The sequence below is a fragment of the Cervus canadensis genome, chromosome 10, assembly GCF_019320065.1.
Source record: "Cervus canadensis isolate Bull #8, Minnesota chromosome 10, ASM1932006v1, whole genome shotgun sequence".
Lineage (NCBI taxonomy): Eukaryota > Metazoa > Chordata > Mammalia > Artiodactyla > Cervidae > Cervus > Cervus canadensis.
The window spans coordinates 490164-515278 of NC_057395.1; the positions used below are offsets into that span (position 1 = coordinate 490164).

The window sequence follows — 25115 nt, forward strand, 5'->3', positions numbered from 1 at the left end:
GACGGGGGAAACTGGTTCTTGTTCTGATGGGCGGGGCCATGTTCAATAAATCTTTAATCCAATTTTCTATTGATGGGCAGGGCTGTGTTCCCTCCCTGTTGCTTGACCCAAGGCCAAACTATGGTGGAGGGAATGAAGATAATGGCGACTTCCTTCAAAAGGTGCCACGCACGCTCTGCTGCACTCAGTGCCCCCAACCCTGCAGCAGGCCACCGCTGACACACGCCTGTGCCAGAGACTCCTGGACACTCATGGGCATGTCTGGGTTGGTTTCTTGTGGGGTCACTGCTCCTTTCTCCTGGGTCCTGGTGTGCACAAGGTTTTGTTTATGCCCTCCAAGAGTCTGTTTTCCCAGTCCTGTGTAAGTTCTGCTGGTTCTATGGCGGGGTTAATGGCGACCACTTCCTAGGGGGCTTCTGTCATACCCAGGTCTGCTGCACCCAGAGCCCCTGTCCCTGCGGCAGGCCACTGCCCCTGTACTTCCACCGGAGACACTCAGACACAGTTCTGGCTCAGTCTCTGTGGGTTGGGCGTGCATTTTGTGCCCTTCCCAGATCTGAGCAGCTCAGGCGACCAGGTGCTTGGCAAGCGTACTGTCCTAGGTGGGCCATGCATCTTAATCACCTCCCCAGTCCCGGCCACTTGGTTTTACAGGTGCCCCATGAGAGCACTGTCCTAGGTGTACTGTGTGTATCCTCTGGAGAGCTGACCTCAGGCTGTGACCCTCCTGGTGGATGTCAACCATTCAGGATCTCAGGAAGACGTGGTTAGCAGCTGGGAGCCTGCTCACAGTTTGGTTGAAGATGCCCGAATCTCTGGGGCTGAGATTGCAGCAGCTCCTTGCCTTCTGGCTCTGGCTGTCGCAAGCCTGCCTCTCGGCCTCCGGGCGGGCAGGGGCTGGTATGCAGCTGGCTAGCTCTCCTTTGGTATTCACTCAATCCTTTGTTCTGTGAGCAGACCAGTCTGCATGTTAGGTTGTTAGGTTAGAGCCTTTCACAGGAAAATCCCCTTTTCCACAGTTGCTGTTAGACTTGTATTCTGTGGGTTTTGGTTTTTTTTTTTTTTCTTCCCAGGTTATGTTGCCTTCTGAGATTCTAAAACAGATCCGCCTGTGAGAGGGTTTCCTACTGTGTGAAAACTTCTCCTCCTTCACAACTCCCTCCCCAGGACAGGTCTCCATCCCTAAACTCTTTTGTCTCTCTTTCTGTCTTTTATATTTTGCTCTACCTCCTTTTGATGGAGCTTCCCTTGTGGCTCAGCTGGTAAAGAATTCGCCTGCCATGTGGGAGACCCAGGTTTGATCCCTGGGTTGGGAAGATCCCTTGGAGAAAGGAAAGGTTTCCCACTCCAGAAGTCTGGCCTGGGTCACAAAGAGTCGGACATGACTGAGTGACTTTCACTTTCACCTCCTTTCGAAGAGAATGGGCTGCCTTTCTGGGTGTCTGGTGTCCTCCACCAGTGTTCAGAAGTTGTTTTGTGGAAGTTGCTCAGCATTCAAATGATCTCTTAATGAATTTGTGGGGGAGAAAGTGGTCTCTCCGTCTTATTCTTCCGCCATCTTGAACTGATGATTAGAAAAAAAAACCAAAAAACAAACCCTCATAATGTCTTATTAGAGAAGTTCAAAAAACCAAAAAAGCCAAGTGTATAAACATTGTTCCAAAGATTCTGCATATAAAGTTACTCTAAACACTGAATACATAACCTTTCTTACTTTGTCCCTCTTTTTTGAGATATAATTTCCTTTTATTCTTTCATAGGAATTTCTTTCTTAGAGAAGTTTTACAGGGACTTCTGTGGTGGTCCAGTGGCTAAGACTCTGCTCCCAATCCAGGGGGCCCAGGTTTGTTCCTTGGTCAGGAAATCAGATCCCACATGCCACAACTAAGACCTGGCACAGCCAAATAAATAAATATTTTTTAAAAAAGTTTTACAAAGCATTTTCCTTAAAAAACCTTGGATTTCTTAGTCTTGATATGCATGATCAATGAAGACACAAAATGCTTTTTCTCCTACACTTGAAAAAATATATGCTATTCTCTGTATATGGAATCTAGAAAGATGGTACTGATGAACCTATTTATACAGGGCAGCAATGGAGACGCCGACATAGAGAACAAACTTATGGATGCTGGCAGTGGGAGGAAGGAAAGGGTGGGATGAATGGCGAAAGTAACATGGAAGCATATACACTACCATGTGTAAAATAGATAACCAACAGGAATTCTCTGTATGACTCGGGGAACTCAAAGTGGGGCTCTGTAGTAGCCCAGAGGGGTGGGATCGGGTGGGAGGTGAGAGGGAGGATGAAGAGGGAGGGGACACAGGTATACCTGAGGCTGACTCGTGCTGATGGGGGAAAAAAATATATGCTATTCTCATCTTTCTGAGATAATTTTGAAGTGGTTTCTGCATAAACTAGGTCTTTCTCTCAGTATCAAAGGACCAGACAAAGAAAAGCCCAGGGTAAATTTACACATCGAAAACCAACCACCTGGCAAGATGAGGAGGCCTCTCACTGCCGGTGCTACTGCTCATTCATTTAATTACTCTTAGGTGACCATGTCAAACTTTCTAGACAGTATCCTCAGGAGCTAAGTGCTTTGAATGTTTGAACTATATTAGTTAATGTAAAACCAGTGTCCTTGAGTGTTAGAGATAGTGTTCCAGAGAATTATAAAATATGCTAATTAAAATACAATGTTTTTTTAATGGGACTCTTTCTTGATCTATTAAGATACCAAATTTAGGGCCATGCATACCTTGGCACTATGACTTTTCAAATGAAGAAAAGTGATGATGGTGCAATAATTTCTAGTTTACAGAGTGCTCTATTTAATCATTTCCACATTTATTATCTGACTTAATGCTCATAGCTATCTTATGAAATAGGTATTATTTTTCACATTTTACAGAACAGGAAAATGGAGCTATGAGCATTCAAGGATATGTCCCAAGTTATACAGCTGGAAAATTGTCAGAACAAGACTTTAACCTTGTCCCCTTAGTTTCAAATGTTTCATTCTTTCCCATTATATAACACTGGTGAAAATTTGCTAAGTTTTAAAAATATTTGACAAGACTGAACATCTCAGTGACCAAAGATAGAAATGATTGATACAATTGTGTGCCTGTGATTTTCTAGTAACACTATGTTGAATTTTCACGTACTATATGATTTTGAGGTAAAATCCTTGCTTCAAGATATTGGCATTTGAGGCCCATATAGATGTTCTATTTCTACTTTGAAACTAAAAGGATCAGAAAAATGAACAGAAAAATTTGCATTGCTCAGTTACAAACTTCCTATAGTAAACTATTTTGTGAGTAATCATGATGTTCAGAACTTTAGCATTTCCAGTTGTCTTGTGAAATTAAGATGCTCTCAAGTAATGAAGGATGACCTATTGAAACTGGCAGATTAGACATCAAGTAATTAGATTTGTTCCAGAACTTATCTATTTCTGAGAAACAATTGCAAGCTTAGTCCCATGTGGGATGAGTCCTGTTTGCTTTCTGGACTGTAATTTCAATAAGTCAAGGTCATTTCACTTAGCCTATGTTCTTTAAAACAGTAGTCCCCAGCATTTTTGGCACCAGGAAATGGTTTTGTGGAAGACAATTTTTCCATGGACTGGGGTGGTGGAAGGATGGTTTCAGGATGATTCAAGAGCATGACATTTATTATGCATTTTATTTCTATTATAGTTACATCAGCTCCACCTCTGATCATTAGGCATGCAATTCAGGAGGCTGGGGATCCCTTCTTTAAAACACATACACCTCCCAGAAGGGCACTACTTTCTTTAGCACAGGGCATAACAAATGAATTATTACTATTTAGGGTTCTTATTATGAAACGCCAGAGAGAAGAAGACAAGGGCTTCCCTGTGGCTCAGCAGTGAAAGAATCCACCTGCAACGCAAGAGACGCAGGAGACACGGGATCGATCCCTGGGTCGGGAAGGTGAGGGGGAAATGACAACCCACTCCAGTATCCTTGCCTGGAGAATCCCAGGGACAGAGGAGCCTAGCAGGCTACAGTCCATGGGGCTGCAAGGAGTTGGACATAACTGAGCGACAGCATGAGCACAAGAGAGAAGGGCATTCAGAGACTCGGCTGTGGAAATGAAGGCATTCTGGTGTCAAGGATAGAACTGGTGCTTCAAATATCTGGTTTCTGGACGTGATGCTGAGAGCAGAAGGAAAATGAGTGAGTTGAACTCTCTCTGGCCTCTGGGCTTCCAGACAATGCAGAGGAAGTTTGCATGTGAAGGGGTGAATTAGTCTAAGGCCTCCATCAATCAATCAGTAAGTAGCAGTCACACCCCTGTAGGTGTGCAACGTCATGTTCCAGACTATGGGAGATAGATGCTCATGAATAAACAAAAACTCCTACCTCAAGGGATGTATAGCCTAATGAGGACATATCAGTATTTTATTTTATTTTTTTTATTTATTTATTTTTTTTACATATCAGTATTTTAGAGAGCCACCAATAATAGGCCCTTGCTGGGCAGAGTGGGTTGGGGGGGAGGTTCAGTCTTCTTCCCTTAAGTTCAACCAGCACTGAGGAATTGCTCAGCTTTGGAAGGTTCCCAGTGTCAGATGGAGCAGAGTGGCCCAGGGAAAGGGACAGAAAGTGCCAGTGATGGTCGTGGGTGATTCAGAACACACACTTTCCCTGAAGCCAGCTCCTGGTTGGCAGATGTCCATGTGGGCTTAGTCACTCAGTCATGTCCAGCCTCTTTGGGACCCCATGGATTGTGTAGCCCTGCCAGGCCATGGACTGTAGCCCCACCAGGCTCCTCTGTCCATGGAATTCTCCAGACAAGAATATTGGAGTGGGTAGCCATTCCCTTCTCCAGGGGATCTTCCCAACCCAGGAATCAAACCTAGGGCTCTTACCTCGCAGGCAATTCTTTATCATCTGAGCCACCAGGAAACCAGACCTACCATTCCTCAAGTGGGAGATTATATACCTCTACAGAATTCTTCAACGCTCTCCAGAAGCCATAGTTTGAAAATGTAGCTAGACTGTCCTTCAGACCTGGAGTAAGAGAACAAAGGTGCTTCACTGTAAAATGTAATTGACTCTTATTCCAGGTGATCCCCTGGCAAAGGACAGGAATTCCTGCCACAGAGCCGGTGCCGGTGGTCAGCTTGTAGCTTCCTAGGTGGTAGACAGGGCTTCAAGGTCATACATGAATTTGACCTCCACCCTTCTCCTTGATTCCTTTCCCAAGAAAACCTCATGAAGTGGTCCAGGCCGAGCTCTCTAGAGACAGGGTTTAAGGGCAATTTGAACACCTCTTTCCTGGTCTCCAGGCCCCTCTGAAGAGAGAGTCTGAAGGCCCTTGAGCTTATGACACTGGTCTCCCTCTGAGTCTTGGATGGGCCCCCACGCATGGTTTGTGGGAGGCCCAATTTCCATACTCAGGCTGTTTCCTCCACTCCTGCCTAGGGAGGGAAGCAGGAATCTTCTCAGCACCACGTTTTATATAATGTGATGCATAATGAAAACACATTTTCATGGCATTGGAAAAAATGCAAAAGGTGGTTGTGCCACTTTATTCAGCAGAGAGAACTAAATATATATGTTTCTTTTTTTTTTCAGTGAATCATTCCTGTGATCTATTTTTCTGACTGCAAAACATCAAACTGTTAAGGAATTATAAATAGCATGCGAATCAATCTGTGGCCTTGCCTCATGCAGGTTCTTTAAATCCCAGTAATGATTTAACAGGCAAACATGCCCAGCTCACCTGCCCCGGTGAAGTGCAGTGATTCTCCTGCTGAGTGGTGAGTGATTTCTTCCCTTGTTCCAACTGGGCTCTGCGGTTCTTTTTTTTGTTTGTTTCGTTACTGATCCTACACGTCTTTCCAGTAGCTTCTGTTTATCTTGTGCATTGGATATGCCTCTGGTGATTTTCTTTCTGCCTTGTTTTGCTGGGTTGGCGTCTGGAAATGTGATCAGGCAGAGGGTGAACAGCCTCACAGAAGCGTCCTGCTTTCCAACCGAGCAAAGGTTTGCGGGAATCTCAGGGGCTTCCTCCACCAATAAAACATAGAACCAGTCTTGCCACTAAAGCACAATTCAGGATTGTATTTACAATGGAGAAATAATTTATATCTGGTGAATAAATAATATCATAGCTGGACCGGACTCCACACACTTTCTTCCTTTCATAATTTTTGTGTTAAAGGCATAATGCAGAAAAAAGCCTTGTCAAAGTAAGCATAGGAATTCCAGGTTTGCTCACTGGCTCGGCTGATGTGGAATGCCAGGTTTGGTGAGTAGGTATGGAAGTTTTCAATTCGCTCAGATTCTGCTCTTTAAAATGGGTTTGGAAACCACCTCGACCAAATGAATTGAGATGAGCACAGTGACGGACACAATCTGTGTGTAAGCAAAATATCCAAGCCCAAGCTGAGTATACCCCGTGTTTAGGTTAGGTCTATAACCCAAACAGTGTTGGCTTGGACCTCGGCGTGTGTGTGAAGAGATTTTAGCCTGTGCTGCGTGCTCTCCGTGGGTCCTTGTGTTCCTGGGCGGCACCTTCTCTGAGAGCCGTGGCGCCCGTGCCTTTACTGCTTCTGGACATTGCTCTGTGTGCTGCTTCTTCATGGCCCCACCTGTGCAAGCTCTGCCAAAGCTCCAGAACTGGTCCTCCTCCACGGATTGCCCCCCAGGATGGTCGGCGCCCGGCTATCATGAGGCACAGGGAGAAAAGAGATGTTCTGTCCACATCCTAGTCTAAGGTCCACTCTGGAGCCCTTGACTCCTGTCCCAGAATTTACTCTCTTTTCTCAATAACTAGCCAGAGAAATATCCACTACCCATAGAGACAGCCCATTCTTACACACAGGTGTGTAACAGCTTGATATCAGTTTCTTTTGGATTATTTATTCATTAGTGATGTCTTCCATGATAGTTGATACCAAGTCCATGCTGGGCTGTGCCAAACCCTGGCCAGGTGCTTTCCACGCACTCTCTTCTGGTGGGAAGAATAGTCTGGTAGGAAATACTGTTTCTTTCTATCTTGCACTAAGTCTCCAACCTAGGTTTTCCACAGTTTTCAGAGCACACCGCCCTCTGAAGTTACACAGAGCTGAGACATTGCCAGAACCCTTTCCTCAATATCCCCGCCCCAAAAGGCAAGAAATTCTTAAATAGCCTTGGCTCAATTAATTCTAGTAATGTTTCAGTTCTTTAAGCAAATTATCTTCTCAGTATTAAAACTGCGTCCATGTCAATGGTTATGTCCAAATACTAGGAAAAATAATAGAGTATCTTCTTTTAGATCTATAAAATTAAAGGAACACTTAGAGATTTTTTACCAAACAAGGGCTAGCCTTGAAAAAGGTGAATGCACATCTTCAAACTTTGTATAGATGGAAATTCTTTGTGGCTTAGAATGGTTCTTTTTTCCAGATTCTAAACTCCAAGTTGCAAAACAGATAATACAAACTTTGATAAATCACCATGCAATGAGCTTAATAAGAGAAAATTGTTCTGTGTAGGTTGTTAAGCACCTTTTTTCCCTACTTGGGTTACTTGAGGAATATGAATGAAAAGAAAAGGAATCAGAGCCAAGGGGTTAGTGTATAGGGGTGAGTTGGGAGGAAAACCTAAACTACATTGAGCACCAGTTGTGTTCAATGCTGTGCTAGATAATTTACATAAGATATTTTATTCTATTCCTCAACCATCCTGTGATTTAGCGAATATTATAGTCCTTGATGGAGGAGAATAAAATATAAGCTTGGGGAGATTTCCCTGGTGGTCCAGTGGTTAAGACTCTAACCTTCCAGTGCAGGGAGAGTGGGTTCAAACACTGGTCCAGAAACTAAGAGCCCACTCGCCATGTGGCATGGCCAAAAATAAAAAAAAATTTTAATGTAGGCTTGGGGATTTTAAATCTCTCATGCAAGCTCAAACAATTTGTTTGTATGTGTAGAGCTTGGATTCAACAAAGTCTGTAAGATTCCAAATCTCTGCTCTCTCCATGACTATTTTAAACTTAGAGAATATGTGTATCAAGCTATGGAAGCCTGGTTGGATTCCCTTTTTCATCCCGGAGACCACTGCATATACTTTGTTGGCCAAAACAAATGTCACCCTCTACCTTGGCCAATTCAGACTCAAGTAATTCATTCATTTGAATTCTTAGGATGTGCCAGACACTGTAGGGATTGTAGACACAGAAGCCAGTGTTAATTGCTCAGTTGTGTCTGACTGTGCAGCCACATCCACTGTAGCCCGCCAGGCTCCTCTGTCCATGGAAATCTCCAGGCAAGTATACTGGAGTGGGTTGCCATTCCCTTCCCTAGGGGATCTTCCCAACCCAGGAATTGAACTCGGGTCTCCTCCATCAGAGTCAGATTCTTTAGCATCTCAGCCACCAGGGAAGCCGGCGTCAGTGGGAGAAGTCATTTCAGCACAAAGCATTTCTAAATCTCCTGAAGACTAACACTACATCCCTGGCTGCCGATCCCACACCAGTCACCCTGAGAAAAGACATGGGGTTGCAGCTTTGGATCATTTGGGGGCATTAAGAGAACTGGAACGTGAAGAAGACTCTCCCAGGATTATTTGCTATTTTCCACATTCTCACCATCTTTTCTGTAACTCTGTGTAATTGACTGTGGATTTTTCACTGTAGGAGGGTATTTTCAGTCAGGAGAATATAGTCAGGGAAAAAAGGAGGTGAGGGAAGAGATTTATGAGGCTTTCAGGAAACTTACAGGAAAATCCCCTAAAAAGTCATCATTTGTTATTCTTAGTATCGACTTGTTAAAAGTGAATCTCATTACCTTTGTTTTATCTGGCATGTTTATGGAAAATGTTTATTTATTAATGAATTTTCCTAAAGCAAATGCAACAGACACGTAAGGGCATGCTCATGATCACTTAGCTGTGCAGCTGTGTATATTTATTACTGGTCTTTAGAGACTGTTCAGAAATGGAGGGTTCCAGGAAAACAACCCAAAAGCATTCAGCTCCTTAAAATGCATGCATTCCATGAATCATTTATTCAAGGAATTAAGAAGCAAATATATTTTGAGTTTGTCTGTGATCAAAAATAATCTTCCTCAGCATCTTTCCCAGAATTGTCCAGAACAATGTTCTTTTCCTTTCAAGAGATGCATGCGGCTCTGAGGCCTTGGTTCAAAGAGGTGTCAGGGTTTGTGCTCCATCAGCATGATCTGGTCACATGAGAGCACGGAGGAAGTCCATCCATGACCTCCTTTCTTGGGTCCTTGCACTTCCTGCTCCTTCCACTCTTACAGGTGTGTTGGGCATCCCGGAATTCCATAAGTGACCCCTGAAGGAGCAGGAGGCACCACCTATGAAACGCAGTCATGTAAGCCAAGACTGTCACACAGGGAGGGGTCTGCAGGCCGTGTCATCACTAGCTCCCTTTTTCTACAGATTTGGAGGCTGAGGCCCAGAGAGGGTCACCTGCCTGTCTGTGGTCACCTGGTAATAACCAGAAAAGCTGAGACTCTGACTGGGGGCTTTCCCCTGTCCCCTGAGCTGGGGGATGTCAGGGACGTCATCTGATCTAAATTTCTGTCCCCTTAGTCTCATGTGAAAGAGAAGCAACCATAGACTGGGTCTGAAACTCTGAGAATATGCTGGGTACCTCCCAGGCTGAAGACAAGGCTCTAAGTCTTGTTCAGGATTCGAAGGAAGGTCTATGTGGCCAGAGAGTGTGGACAAGAGGAGGTAGAGAGGCGGGAGGAGCTCTGTAGCCCTTTGTACCCCAGTGAGATAGGATTTTAGTCTCAGTTGGAGGCAACCCAGTGGAGGGTTTTATGCAGGAGAACAATGTTATTTGCCTCAAGTAACTACTTCTGAATATGTAAGTTTCCATTTCAAAACAGGAATTAAATCCTGCATCTAAGAGAGATAAGCACTTCTTAAGCTGCTTCAGTTTTCCTAAAAGGAATGACTTACTCTCTGTAAAAGTTACAGAATAAGTCATTTCCTGGGGCTGCCATAACAAACGACCACACGTTTGGTGACTATAAACAACAGAAATGAATGCCCACAGTTCTGGAGGTAGAAGCTCAATATCTGAGGGCTTAAACCAAGGTGTAAACCCGACTGGGCTCCCTCCAAAGGCTGGGGGAGAACCCAGTCCCTGCCTCTTTTAGCTTCCGGTGGCCACAGCTTGTCCTTGACTTGTGGTCACAGAAGCAGACCCCGAGACACAGATTCAGTTCAGGTAGCTTACTTGGGTGGTGATGCCAGAGGCACTGGCAGGGGAATGGCGGGAGGTGGGGGGTTAAGATGGAACAAGGGAGCCAACAAAAATGTGTTATTGAGGAGAATGGCACTATTGGCCATGGAGGCTCTGTTCTACAATGACCATGAGCTGTCAGTCATTGGCTGAAGGCTACCTCAGGAGACTTGAACTCCCCTACGCATCTACCTGAGCACTCAGCCAACTGGAGGCCAGAGAAAGCCCTCAGCGAGGAGTGGGAGGGGCTTGTATTTGGGGGCTGCCGGGCTGGCACACCTAGGGGTGAATATGGAGAAGCTATGGGCAGGATCTGACATCTGCTGTAGTTGACAGTGTTTTTAACATTTCTCTTGAGCCTGTTTTATCTTACATTTAAAATTAGTGGATCTATTTCTAAAGAGATTTACTAAAGAGACAAGGTGAGAAAGTTTATAAATATGCTACTAAACAAATGGTTTCACTCACATTTATGTTTACCTATGTGAATAGAGAACATTTAATTTAAAATTTATTAGTGGTCTGACTCAACTCTTAAGTGCATATAAGCATGGGTCTAGTAAATTCTTAACTATTAGGTGCATCTAAGCATGTACCTATTAGGCATTAGGTATTGTGAGCATGTAAAATAGAACAAGATTTGGCCTCCTTGTCCAAGTCGTGTAGGATTAGTGGGAAAGATTCTTTACCATCTGAGCCACCAGGGAAGCCCAAGTGGGCAAGACAGAGATGCACAAATCGTTTTCATAACAGCTGCCACGGTACGTTCATGAAATTGAAGAGTCAGTGTCTCATCCATCAGTTGTTTTTCATGGCAGTGCTGTCTCAGGTACCCACAACACAGGGGTACAGAGGGCAGAGGAGAACTCACATTTGTGTGTGGAATTCCGAGCGTGCTACTTCAGTTCAATCACCCTCTGTCTCTCCTGCCTCATTTCCTGCCACTTCTGGGTTTTGATGCTTAAGCCACATGACCATTCATGAATTTTTTGGTCCAGACTTACAGAGCTTGTGAATAGCAGAGCCAGGTCAGAATGGAACCCGGGTGATTCCTGGGCCCAGGCTTTGTGCTCCTACTGCCACACTCACTGGAGATTGATAAGATTATGTCAATAGATAGGAATATTTCCAGTGGTCTGTTTACAGTATTTTCTCTTTTGACAATACGGTAGGCTGAATAAAAGTTCCCCAGAGATGTCTCCAATCTAAGCTCTGGTACCTGGGCATATGTGACCTTATGTGGCACAAGGACCTTGGCAGATGTGACTAAGTTGAGGGTATTGAGATGGGGAGGTTGTCTTGGATGATCTGGGTGGGCCTCATGTAACCACAAGCATCTTTATAAGAGGGGCAAGGGGTCAGAGGGGAGAGAAAATGCTATGCTATTGGCCTTAAGGATAAAGGAGGCAGACAAGAGCCTAAGGATGCAGATGAGGCAACCTCTGGAAGCTGGAAAGGGAGAGGAGAGGAATTCTCCCCTGGAATGTCTAGAGGGACATTAGCCCTGTGGACCCATTTTAGACTCCTGATCTCCAGAACTGTAAGAAAATAAAATTGTGCTTTTTGAAGTCACTAAGTTTGTGGTAATTTGTTACAGCAGATGGTGTAGCAGAAAGGTATCCTGTCCTTTGAAATGTCAACTTTGGATAAGCTTATCATAAGGCCCTCTCTGGTCTGTGGTCTAAGCCGAGGGTCCTCAGCCCAGGGATCAGTCAAGGCCTGCAGTCCTGACTGGTCATGTTTGGGCTTCCCAGGTGGTTCTAGTGGTAAAAACAAAACCAAACCTACCTGCCAATGCAGGAGACGCAGGTTTGATTCCTGGGTCATGAAGTTCCCCTGGAGGAGGGAGTGGCAACCACTCCAATATTCTTGCCTGGAGAATCCCATGGGCAGAGGAGCCTGGTGCTGAGCTATAGTCTATAGGGTCGCATGTTGGGGCTGAGCATCACAGGAGTTAACCTACAGAACAGAAGCTTTCAGGATCAGTCTAAAATATAGGCGGTATTTTACTGGCAGTCTCTTAAAAGCACATGACTCATTCAGAAATACAACATTTGGTCGATGACTATGTCAGACTTTCAGGTAAATTTAATCAATAGACAACCACTATTTTATTTTTATCCAAACCTGAATTTCATATTACATTTCATTCCATTAGCCTTGATATAAAGTGGCAGTTGATAGCAAGCCATATTGACAGGCCCTCCTGGGCATAATCTAGTAGTCACCTTAAATCATTTATCCACTGCATGATTCATGGCTTGTAAGGAGCAGGTAGTCACTGAGTATTTAAATAGAAAGCTAAATAACAGGGCACTCGAAATCTTTTATTTCAGTTATTTAATCCACCTTAATTAATTAAAGGCATTTGACCACCTCTCAGCATCTTGAATCACAATGGGTACTGTTTGTTCCTAGCACGAAAAAGGGTAAAGACACAGGTGATTTTGAGGGGTGGAAGGGGTGGGATGCCTGTGGTTCCCAGAGGCTAGCTCTGGTGGTGTGCTCCCACTTGGGGCGGTTGTCTTGCTTTGATGCAGGGGATTGATGCAAATCATTTGAAATTAACAAATGTTTCTTGATCATCTAGAAAATGTCAGGCTAGTCACTAGAGGTATAAAGATTAAGAAGGCTCAGACTCCACTCTGTTCAGGGAGTAGCTGTGAAGTTTTTGAATTATTTTTCATTGATGAGTTATTTTGTTTTAGAAATACTGGTGACCAGAAAACCAATAGTGACTTAAGAAGCTGGTTTCTAGTAGCTTCTTACAGGCAAAATAGGTGTTGAAGGTGTTCCTGGTCCCTGGAAGGTGCTTCAGCGAGAGGGATTGTCTAGTCACTTGAGGTCTGGGAGAGCAGTTCAGGGGTCTTTGCATAGTATTAGGTTCCTCTTGGGCACCACTTAGCTCACAACCATGTACAGTTTGAGAATCTGAGAAGGAACTACTTTAGACCGATAGCAAATCTAGCTACAAATGGAAAATTCTGTGCTGGGCCCACACTGAGAGTGAAATACAAACATGTCAGGGAGGAAAACACTGCGGACGTCTGTCAGCAACAGAGCCAGAGGGGCGGGATTTCCACGGGGTTTACTTCACCTCAGCCTACAGGGCCGCGCGTGTACGCGTCTTATGCTTGCAGTGCGTGACTCTCTAGCTTTGCCACGTGGGCCTCCCCTGGGGCTTGTGCCCAGAATTCGTGAGAACACTGTGATGCAAAAAGATTGGATCCCCCATTGCCTCTCTTCCTCTGCCCCTGGCCCCGAGGTTTGTTAGGACCACAAAGCAGCGGCCAGTTTACCTCCTGCACGGAGACATAATATCCACTGAGGGCTGTGGTCCATGTGAGGCGCGAGACTCCAGACTGTGGGGCTGGTGATGCCCTGGAAGGGTTTACTGTCCACTAGGGAGACTTAAAATCCCTGTGAAGATCACTACATCTGAGTCTGAGAGCTAAATACCCATCAGTGGTTACAATCAGTCCTGCCGGATTTAAAGGCAGAGGCTTAGCCTTTGTGGAAGAAATGGGCCTTGGACTGAATTTTGAAAGAACAAACTGGCAGTCCTTAGGCTGATAACTAGTGGGACTCTGCACACCTCTTTTTGCCTGTGATTTGTACACGAGCTGCTCACTAGTGAGGGGACACAGTGTTGGGGAGAGAGTCCAGGGTCTTAAAGAAGACAGACCTGAATTCAAGTCCCAGTCCCAACTTTGCCATTTCCTACCTTTACAGACAAGGTACAAAGTGTCTCACCCTCAGTGAGAAGATAAAATAGAATAACAAAACAAAAATAATAAAATAGACAAATACTTATCTCACCATATTTTTATAAAGAGGAAATAAAAATCTAATAAAAATAAAAAGGTGCCCAACTCAGTCTGAAAATTAGTCTGTTACGATAATGGTTAAGTGGCTATGACAAAGACTTCCAAAGCTACACTGTTTGAAGGAAAAAGGCATAATTGAGCCCTAGTCATGGAGATGGTGGGATATCTTGAGATCACCCAAGATGATCTTCTTGGTTTAACAAAGCAGTGTTCATCAACTAAATTTAACTTCTCAGGTATTGAATAAGTCTCTATGTATGAAGCCTTTTAACTCTGAGGAGCTCTAGGTAATTTTTTTTTTTCTTGGTACAAAAGTATTTAATAAGTGCCACATCGGTACTCTAGGTTAATTATTCTACCCAAATAATCCCATGAATGCTGGGCTCTATTCTAGAATATCTAAAGTGGGCAGATATGGGTCTGGGTTAGGAAAACTTTGAGGAAGTGGGAAGAGAACTCATTTAAGCTAGTAAAAAAATAGGCCGGCCGGCGAGTCTTCCCTGATGGTCCAGTAGCTAAGCCTCCATGCTCCCAATGCTGGGGGCCCAGATTCAATCCCTGGTCAGGGAACTGGATCCCACATGCCACAACAGAGATCACATGCTACAACTAAAGGTCCTGCAGACCACAAGGAAGACTGAAGATCTTCGTTGCATATTGCGACTAAGATCTGGCACAGCCATATAAGCAAATAAATATTTTTTTAAAAAGTAGGGCTGGGAGGAAGGGAAGTCCACCGAGAAATGGTAAAAGAGGACTCACTGAAGTTCTTGCACTCAAGCCAGGAAAACATCCTGCCATTTTATTATGTGATACCTAATGTTCTAAACTTCGAACATAGAGATGCATAGAGATCACCTGGGGAGCCTACTTAAAATTCCCATCTCCAGAGATGCCAGCTCAATGGATCTAGTGGACAGAAATATACCTTTTTAATAAGGGTCCCAGGAGGTTCTGATGCCAGTGATCCATTGACCTCAATTTAAGAAAAACTATCATAGATAAACCTTTCAGAAAACTTTAAGATATTTCTATTTTCATCTACACAATAGCTACCCATTACACTTAATATTGGTGGTTTATTTTGCCACTTAGCCCAGATTCTGATTGATGATGTACATGCTCAGGGATCAAGGACCCATGAGGAACCAGGAGCAGTTTTGTTGATGTGACAACCCCTCATACCCAGCACTCACCTCTGGTAGAAGCTGGACTGGACAGCGTGCTTATGGCTGGAGCCAAAGTCTGGCCTATGATTTCTTCCTCCCTGAGTTTCTGCTTATCTCACTCTTCCTTTCTGTCCACAACAAATGATGGGCAGGACACAGTGAAAGCATTATGAGGCAAAGGTTACCAATCACATACACACTAGCCACCGAGAGGGGGAGAAAGACAGCAAGAGAATAACCTGGGTCGTAAAGCCAAGATGGTAGCCAAAGGCAACAGATTTCAAACCGTCAGAGAGGAACCTTAACATGATGAGAAAAATATTCTGTGTAAGTAAAAGAAGCGACTCTCAGGGATTAACTTTCACACGAGATATACAATGTCACTGGTGCACAGGGTCAGTGACCAGAGGCAGCCAGAGCCAACCAGGCCCCTTAGTTCATGGTGAGTCCAGGAGACACCCTCCCTCCCTCCCTCTCTGTTGCTTTCTTTTCAGAAATCAAGAATGAATTACTCATAGAGACCAACCTTAAGAGAAGGTTGAGGAAGTTGTGTTATTCATCTCTCTCCTTTTTCTTGTAATGGGCCCGGGGCAGATGCACAGCTGTTAGTGAACCGCTGTTAGGGATTCCCGCTCAGCCACTGGCCAGCATCGCAGAGGGTCCCTCCCCCAAGCGAGCTACAGTTAGGGAGTGACCTTAGCAGTCCTGCTCAGCCATTGGTTGGCACCGCTGTGGGCTCTGCCCCCTCCCGTCCTCTGTATAAAAGGAGCAGAATTGGGACTGAAGGAAGGTGGTTTTTTGAGACCCTAGTCTGCCATCTTCTCAGTCTGCCAGCTTTCTGTTAAAGTCGCTATTCCTGGAACTTGCTTGGTGGTCCAGTGGCTAAGATGACATGCTCCCAAAGCAGGGGGCCTCGGTTTGATCCCTGGTCAGGGAACTAGACCCCCACATGCTGCAACTAAAGATTCCAAGAGCCACAACTAAGACCTGATGCAGCTGAAAAAAAGAATCGCCATTCCTTGCCCCAACAACTCACCTGATTTACTGGCTGGTTGTGTGACGAGCAGAGCGACTGTGGGCTCGGTAGCATTCTGACATTCTCATAGGACCCCTCGTTCTGACACACACTCTCTCTGACACAGAAACTGGTGCTGCGCTGAGCACACACAGTAGGGGCTTTGTTAAGTCTCGAGGTCAGATGCAGGCGGAGCTCAGAGATGCTTTTCCCAGATGGGTAAATTCCCGCCCATGATGAGCAGCCATCCTGTGAGGGGATGTGCAGTGGCCTCCCTGCCCTACACCTCCCCTCGCTTCAACCACACGCCTGCCCTCAGAGGGCTCTTTCCTCTGACCGTCCTGGGGCTGCCATTTTTATAGAACGCTGTGCCCTGACAGTGGTCACAGCTCCATTCCAACTGCCTCATCCTCCCTACAACCAGCCTACCCACCCCACAGCCTCGGCATTTGACTTGATAGTTACATCTTTGGGCTGAGCAATGATCCAGGTTTCCCGACTACAAGCTTGAAATAGGACTCTTCTGACCAACTGACATGGGGGTACTGTCTCTCCGTAAGATGCAGAATGATGTATTAGTCTGCTAGGGCTGCCGTGACAAAGTTTCACAAACTGGGTGGCTTAAGCCACAGAAATTTAACATTTCAGTTCTGAGACCAGAAGTCTAAGATCAGTGTGTCCACAGTGCCATTTCCTTCTTAGGATCGCAAGGCGAGTCCGCTCCTTCCCTCTCTCTTAGCTTCTGCCTCTTTGCTATAGATCTTTGCATGCGTGCATGACCCACCCTTACCTCTGCCTTCATGTTTTGTCCTTCACACGTGTCTCTGTCCGAATTTCCCATTTTTATAAGGACATCAGTCACACCAGATCAGGGGTCCAGTCTACCCCAGAGTGATCACATCCTAACCAACTACATCTCTAATGACCCTATTTCCAGATAAGGCCACATTCTGAGATCCCAGAGGCTAGGACTTCAACATCTTTTTGTTCAGCTGCTCAGCTGTGTCCGACTCTTTGCGACCCCATGGATCAGCATCAGTCCTTCCAATGAGCACCCAGGACTGATCTCCTTTAGGATTGACTGGTTTGATCTCCTTGCTGCCCAAGCGACTCTCAAGAGTCTTCTCCAACACCACAGTTCAATATCTTTTAGGGGGACACAACTCAACACATAATGGCTGGTAACTTTTCTGTCACTTGTATGTACCAGGCCCCTTACCAGGGATGATACTGGAGTGAGATAAGTGAGACACTCATCGGTAACTAAACTTAGGGAGTGCAAAATAACTCAGCAATCAAGATAAATCATATGTTAATAATTTATTTTAAACAATTCAAGGGAAAGAAAAATTCCATAATGAGCAAAACATCAACATTTAAAACAAAGGCAGCACCTGACCCCACACTTGCCTGGTGGGGGTCTCTCTTTCTGCTCCTGACACTCGATCCTCACTGCTCTCCCCAGAGAAAGCCCTGGCTTCTCTCTTTTTTAAATTTACTTTTTATTTTTAATTGGAAAATAATTGCTTTACAGTGTTGTGTGAGTTTCTGCTGTACGGCAGCGTGAATCAGCTGTGTGTACGTGCGTGTCCCCTCCCTCTTGAGACTCCGTTCCCCCCCTGCCCCCCGTCACGCCACCACAGGGCACCAGGCCGAGCTCCATGTGCCGTACGGCCTCTTCCCACCAGCTATCTCCACGTGGCAGCGTATACACGTCAATGCTGCTCTCTCAATGTGCCCCACCCTCTCCGTCCCCTCCTGTGCGCACAAGTCTGTCCTCGAGGTCTGCGTCTCTATTCCTGCCCTGCACATAGGTTCATCTGCGCTGTGTTTCTAGATTCCATATACACATGCTGCTGCTGCTGCTGCTAAGTCGCTTCAGTTGTGTCCGACTCTGTGCGACCCCACAGACGGCAGCCCACCAGGCTCCCCTGTCCCTGGGATTCTCCAGGCAAGAACAGTGGAGTGGGTTGCCATTTCCTTCTCCATCCATATACATATACATATGCATTAATATATGATACTTGTTTTTCTTTTTCTGACTTACTTCACCAGGCCTCTCTTTACCTTTGAATATAATCTCATGAAATTCAGAACACAACTTAGGACATGTCTTTGGATTTTGAATTCAGAAGGCTCATTTAACACTAGGATTGAACCTTATTCATTTCCCACTTAAGTAATTCTCTGCCAAGTACTTTCCACGTCTCTCAGACTATGAGTTTAATTAGACTACCTTAACTCTACTCCTGGAGAGGCAATGGCACCCCACTCCAGTACTCTTGCCTGGAAAATCCCATGGACGGAGGAGCCTGGTGGGCTGCAGTCCATGGGGTTGCTAAGAGTCAGACATGACTGAGCAACTTCACTTTCACTTCTCACTTTCATGCATTGGAGAGGGAAATGGCAATCCACTCCAGTGTTCTTGCCTGGAGAATCCCAGGGACGGGGGAGCCTGGTGGGCTACTGTCTATGGGGTTGCATAGAGTCGGACACGACTGAAGCGACTTAGCAGCAGCAGCAACTCTACTATTAGAGAGTTTATCTAGTTTATCAAGACTCTCTTGATATCTCAGACCCACATAAACACTTCCTGGAGGGGGTTTCTGCTTCTTTCTGATGTCATTTGGCCCTGTCAGCATTCCTTCATCTTTGGTTTTCTTTAAATACCAATCAATGGTACACCCAGGACACTCTCTCCACCCCTGGAGCCCCTTCAGGGATGGACTGGATTGCTCTGGAGGTTTATTTCTCCTCACTTTGAGGGCAAGGGCAAGTCTGGGGTGGGCTGATGAGACAGCAGCTACCCCCAGACTTGCCAAACTCACCCACATATATATGAGAGTTGGAAAGTAGAGAAACCTCAATTTCAGGGAAAGAAGATAAGCATTGAGCATCTTTCAGAGACAGACCAGGGTGAGTTGTTTTGCCAAAGTGACAGAGAAAAAGGCAACAGTAGCAGATAGGCCCGAGAAGGCAATGGCACCCCACTCCAGTACTCTTGCCTGGAAAATCCCATGGACGGAGGAGCCTGGTGGGCTGCAGTCCATGGGGTCGCGCTAAGAGTTGGTCATGACTAAGCGACTTCACTTTCACTTTTCACTTTCATACATTGGAGAAGGAAATGGCAACCCACTCCAGTGTTCTTGCCTGGAGAATCCCAGGGACGGGGGAGCCTGGTGGGCTGCCGTCTGTGGGGTCGCACATAGTCAGACACGACTGAAGCAACTTAGCGGCAGCAGCAGCAGCAGATAGGTATGTGTTATGATAAGAGAAAGACACTCCTCTTGCTGACCCCATAGTCTGACCTGCCTGTTGATGGCTAATTGGGCAGATGAAGTGGGACATGTGGACAGTCTGATGTCTCTGCTTCTAGACTTTTCCAGCCTCCATCACCTTTGTGACTTTCAACTTCATTCTGACTTAGCTTTTTGTAGCACAAGCCACAGCACATGCATCTACATACCTACACCACATTTACTCACCAGCCACCTAATTCAGTAGCTAAGGACACTTTAAGTCCCTATTTCTTTAGTGAACTGTAGACTAGTTTCTGTGGTTATATGGAGGAGAAGAGATGTTCTCTGCAATGGATTTTTTTTTTTTTTTAATGCCATTCACAAATAGCCTACATTTTACAGCCTCTTGGAAAATACCTCTATCAATGTGTCAGTGTGCACAAAACAGCACAGGTCTTGGCTCCCAGTGGAGCTTCATAAATCTTAGTTCTAAATTACATATCCAATAAAGAAAATGTAGGAATCATTTTGCTTAGGAATAAGGATGTTTTGCAGGGCCAACACTAGGGGAAATGTTCAGTATCAAGAAGGCCAAGATCTAGGGGGCCACAGGGAGCCAGGACCAGAGACTGGAGCTGGGAGGCATGATTGCTAAGAGCCAATTGCAGCTCTGCTCCTGGTGACTAGTTCACAAAGAAGCTAACTTCTCCAGGTCTTGGTTTCCTTAGGAGTAAGACGGGGGTTCAACATGGGTGGTGAGTTTCCACTCTGACTCCTGAAAATCTGTGACACTGTGCTCACTCCTGTTCCCGGATGAAGGGACACTCTGGGAGAAATCACTTCCTTTGTAAGTTATCAAGTTGTTTCTCCAGGATTCTGTGTAAAGATTGGTGCTGCCGATGGTCACAATTCTCTCGAACTCGATAAACGGCACAGTATTCGGGACACAACAGCCTTTCTGAGATGATACTGGAGTCATCCAATTGGGAAAACAGAGGACAAGAAATAACTGTGAAATGCTTTCGGGGAGACATAAGATGAAGGAAATAGAAGCTGTGCTCTTTATGGAATCAAAAGCAGTTGCACAATTGTGTGCGTGTGCTAAGTCGCGTCAGTTGTGTCTGATTCTTTGCGACCCAGTGGACAATAGCCCACCAGGCTCTTCTGTCCATGGGATTTTCTAGGCAAGAATAGTGGAGCAGATTGTCATGTCTTTCTCCAGGAGATCTTCCTGACCCAGGGATCGAACTCTCATCTCTTATGTCTCCTGCGTTGGCAGCTACATCCTTTAGCACTAGCATCACCTTGGAAGCCCCAACTTGTGCCTAAATGATTATCTTTACTCTTCAGGTCTTGCTTTTTTTTTTCTTTTCTTTAAAGAGCCAGGTAACTAGGGAGGGGATGGATTTCTTCAGAAATAGGGAAAGATGTGCTATCTGCAAGAAAGGGAAAACAAAGGACACAATTGATGGAGATGGCAGCCTGTTTGCCCTTCCCTTGGGCAGCAAGCTCACTGCGACCCAGTTCGCCAGTTCTGGCAGGTCTGCAGTGGAGATCCCAGTGCTGCCTCTTCCCATTAGTTTCTGTGGAAGCAGGACTGGCTGGGAGAAACTGGCTCAGTGGTACATTCATGGTTATATTATACAACAGCTGTGGAAATGATTAAACTAACAGAGAGACAAATGGCTGGGGAGCAAAACAAGTTAGCAGCCCTGGAAACTCAGCAACAGTACATCACATTGGGTCTTCTCCTTGGATTAAGACGCGGGTCCCTAAATGAGCATCCTCATTGCAGTAAACTTGGCTTTGCCACCTCCCATGTTTTCAAAGTCTTATTTTTCTTTTGCCAATTAGAGCTTATGGTACAGTGCTTGTTAGAGTCCATCTTACTCCGTTTCTTTCCTCTTCCACTTAGGGTCAGGCACCTCCTTGTACCATCAACATCAACCCAGAAATACACATTGCCCCATGCATGGCCTCAAACACACACATGCCGTCATGTGCACACTTTCTCTCTTTCCACACACACACTCCCCACTCATGCGTGAATACACACACACACTCACCCTCACGGATGCACACATTCCTGAAATTCCCAGGTTATCCACCAAAGCTGGACCCTGGTGGTCAAGCCACTCTCTGAATTTCTCCCTCTGCTCCGAGGTCACTGAACTGAGCCTGTCCCCTCCCGAAGTTGACAGTTCCCAGTGTTCAAGAGTGTAACTGGTTTATTAAATGCTGCAAACTTGGTGAGCAACACTTAGGAAGCTTTTTTGTTCTTTTCTGCAAAGCTGACCTTCCAACACGATTTGTCAACTCTCCATTTCCTTCCCGTAGTGATGAACCTGTTGTTTCGCAGGTATTGTCAGGAATCCCCAAAATGCAGTGTGGCCACTTGAAGACATGGTATATTAGCTGCTTTAGGGCTCAGGTCACTTTTCCTGAGAGCCCTGCAGGCGGAGCATCTGGGGGGCCCGCCGGGGTGTGGCTGGTCTTTTCATTTCTCTCACCTTCTGCTTCTCACAGGTGTGGTTGAGATGAAGGTGGAGGTGGGCTTAGAGAAAGGAGCATACATTTCGATTAACTTGCGGCTGTGGCTGTTCTCTCCCGGCTGGTGATAGCCCTGTGTGGAGGAATTGGGGGTACTGGCAAGGGGTTGGCGAGGGGGTGCTGGGGAGGGTGATGCCCTCCTGACATGGTAGCCTTGTGCGTCCCCATGCCCTCTGCCTGCATCTGAAGCCCCTTCCCCACCCCCAACACCCACAGCCAGTGGGGCTCCCGGATGCTGTCCTGGGAAGTCAGCTCAAAACCCACCGCATTCTGTGGCGATCCCAAGTGGCGCACACACTTGGGCCATGCCAAAGCGTGGGGGGCAAACATCACTATTGCCGCTCAGTGGCCATCCTGCCAGTTCCCTCTGAAAGGCAAGAAGGCAGCTCAGCAAGTCTGCTGCAGCAGAGACTGTCCAACTGAGGAACAGCCCCCAGTAACTCTTCTTCCTTACACTTCACAAAGGAGCCTTTGGGAGCCCACCTAGGATTGGCTTTTTGGAGGCAGTGTTATAGGACAGACAGCCCCGAGATTCCTGCCCCTGGGGGTACATCATGCATCACTCCCTCAAGACTGTGGGTCTGATGGTTTATCCCCACGATGAGGTCATGTTCTACTGCAGTTGCCTTTAAGAAAGGGAGAGTAGTGAGGTGGGCCTGGCCTAAATGGGGAAGGCTTAGAAGACCTGGCTCCTCCTGGAAACAGACTCTAAGTGTGAGGAGGACTGGACATGGGGGCTCGGCTGTTGGCTTTGAAGATGGTGGCGGCCACACCATGAGGGAGGTTCACGGCTTCCGAACCATATGACAGTCAGTAAGTAAACAGGGACCTCAGTCCTACAGCTGCAAGGAACTGAGTTCTACCATAGCCAGTGAGCTAAGAGAACCCAGAGCATCAGATGAGATCACAGCCACCAACAGCTTGATTTCAGCTGTGACACCCTGAGCAGAGAGCTGTGCCTGGGTTTCTGACCTACAGAGCTCAGGAATTTCTGTGTTTTTAAGCTACTGCATTTGCACTGATTTGTTACAAAACAAGATAAAAGGAACAGTAGAAAAGAGGGAGAAGAGACTCCAGCGATCTTCACGAAGCTAACAACTCCCGGTTCCAAATGCAGGAGCTGTGTGCATTGTAAACGTGTGAACGTGTGCATTTACAAATGCACACAAGAGGCAGGTGATCGGTTGATGGCAGCAGAGTCAAATAGCCCCAGGGAAATATCTGGCTGCTGCTGGGGTCTTTTAAGAACAGGGGCACACTGCACTATTTTCGACTTTGGAAATTAGCTGCAATTCCCAGACAACAGAGAACGTTCTATGGGACATCCTGCTTGCTATCTAAGGGAGAGGCGGTGGTCACAGCAGCTCCATCTTTGTGTAACAGTGATGTTGAAGAAGTGTGACTTCAGGGTGTAATTATGAAGCAATTTTATTTTTGTCTTTCTTTGTGCTGTGGAGCTAATTGGTCTCTAGCTCCTGGATGACCATGGCTTTTATGCTCACCTTCAGGTAATAAAAGGTCTTCTAGTACTATTACTTCAGGATTAAAAGGTAATTAAGATGTCTAATTCAGAGTAATAGCCAAAACTTTCAACTTCATTCAAGGTTATAGCTGCACCTCTGGTTATCTGCGGCTGGAGGGAGGGGGTAGCTGACTTCTTTTTCTCCAACTGTAAACTCTGCCAAGCCTGGAGAGTGAGAGGCCAGTCTGGCAGCTCCTGCTGAGGTGGAACTTTTTCCCTTGCATCTTTGTCTTCCCTTTCTTGGTTTCACACTGGCTTCCCCAGCTTTTTCGTATTCCTATCTGACCTGTCACCTAATTTCTATCTCTTCTTCCCCTTTGAGTATGGCTGTTTCTCACAACCTCCTGCCATTGACTTTCTTCTTTTGTTTTTCATGCCTGTCGCCTCTCCCCCGACTCCAGGGCTTCAAGCTGTGTGTGCATGTGGATGACTTTCTAGCCCTCTCCAGCGCAAAGGTCTAGCTCTGTGCTGCTGCTGATCTGTTGGGAATCTTGACTTCCAACATTCTCCATGTCTCAAAAGCAAAATCGTCTCCAAGCAAATTCCCCTCCCTCTGACTTCCTTGTTCTTCTCAGCTGCACCGCTGTTTCCCATCCATCCAGGCTGCCTGTCATCTTCGGCTGCGCCCCCTTCCTTACCCTCAGCAGCAAATCTGCCGCCAAGTCCTCATATTCTGCCTTCATGGCGGTTTTTCTCTTTTTCTTTTTTATAATTGCTTTACAGTATTGTGACAGTTTCTGCTGTGCAACAAAGTGAATCAGCTGTGAGAATACATATATGTCCTCCCTTCTTGAGCCTTCTTCCCGCCCCCATCCCATTCCCCCAGGTCATCACCGAGCACCGGGCTGAGCTCCCTGTGCTATGCTGCAGGTTTCCACCAGCTAGCTATTTGCACCTTGTAGTGTATGGGCTTCCCTGCTGGCTCAGACAGTAAAGATTCCGCCTGCAATGTGGGAGACCTGAGTTAGATCCCTGGGTTGTCAAAATCCCCTGGAGAAGGGAAAGACTACCCACTCCAGTATTCTTGCCTGAGAATCCCCATGGACAGAGGAGCCTGGCGGGCTATAGTCCAGGGTGAGTCAAAGAGTCGGACACAACTGAGCGTCTAAGCACAGCACAGCACAATGAATATATGGACTTCCCTGGTGGCTCAGATGGTATAGAATCCACCTGCAATGCAGGAGACTCAGGTTTGATCCCTGAGTTGGGAAGACCGCTTGAAGAAGGGGACAGCGACCCATTCCAGTGTTCTTGCCTGGAGAATTCTATGGACAGAGGAGCCTGGCGGCCTACAGTTCATGGGGCTGCAAAGAGTCAGACATGACTGATCAACTAACACTGTCACTTTCAGTGTATATACATCAGTCATCATCACCCAATTTGTCCGACCCTCTCCTCCCCTCCTGGGCCCACATGCTTGTTCTCTATGTCTGCGTCTCTATTCCTGCCCTGCAGATGGGTTCATCTGTGCCATTTTTCTAGATTCTACATATATGCATTAATGTATGATATTTGTCTTTCTCTATCTGACTTACTTCTCTCTG

The 25115-nt window shown here is 46.0% G+C and overlaps 2 long non-coding RNA genes across 12 annotated transcripts in view; one reads left to right on the plus strand and one right to left on the minus strand.

The window, feature by feature from the left end:
* LOC122448547 overlaps positions 1–25115 on the plus strand; it is a 109852-nt gene that overhangs the window by 22656 nt on the left and 62081 nt on the right. For 2 of the 6 annotated variants that reach the window (XR_006271661.1, XR_006271666.1), the window contains exon 2: positions 5617–5801. The exons of the other annotated variants lie outside the window; for them this stretch is intronic. This is a non-coding gene — a long non-coding RNA (uncharacterized LOC122448547). The remainder of the gene's footprint in view (positions 1–5616; positions 5802–25115) is intronic. 6 annotated transcript variants of the gene reach the window in all.
* LOC122448546 overlaps positions 1–25115 on the minus strand; it is a 121490-nt gene that overhangs the window by 21594 nt on the left and 74781 nt on the right. The window contains exons 3-4 of one of the 6 annotated variants that reach the window (XR_006271656.1): positions 15273–15373; positions 12057–12236 (exon numbers count right to left, since the gene is read on the minus strand). The exons of 3 other annotated variants lie outside the window; for them this stretch is intronic. This is a non-coding gene — a long non-coding RNA (uncharacterized LOC122448546). Of the gene's footprint in view, positions 1–12056; positions 12237–15272; positions 15374–20711; positions 20936–21123; positions 22054–25115 lie in introns of those variants that run through there. 2 more of the 6 variants (XR_006271660.1, XR_006271655.1) reach the window with 2 other exon arrangements.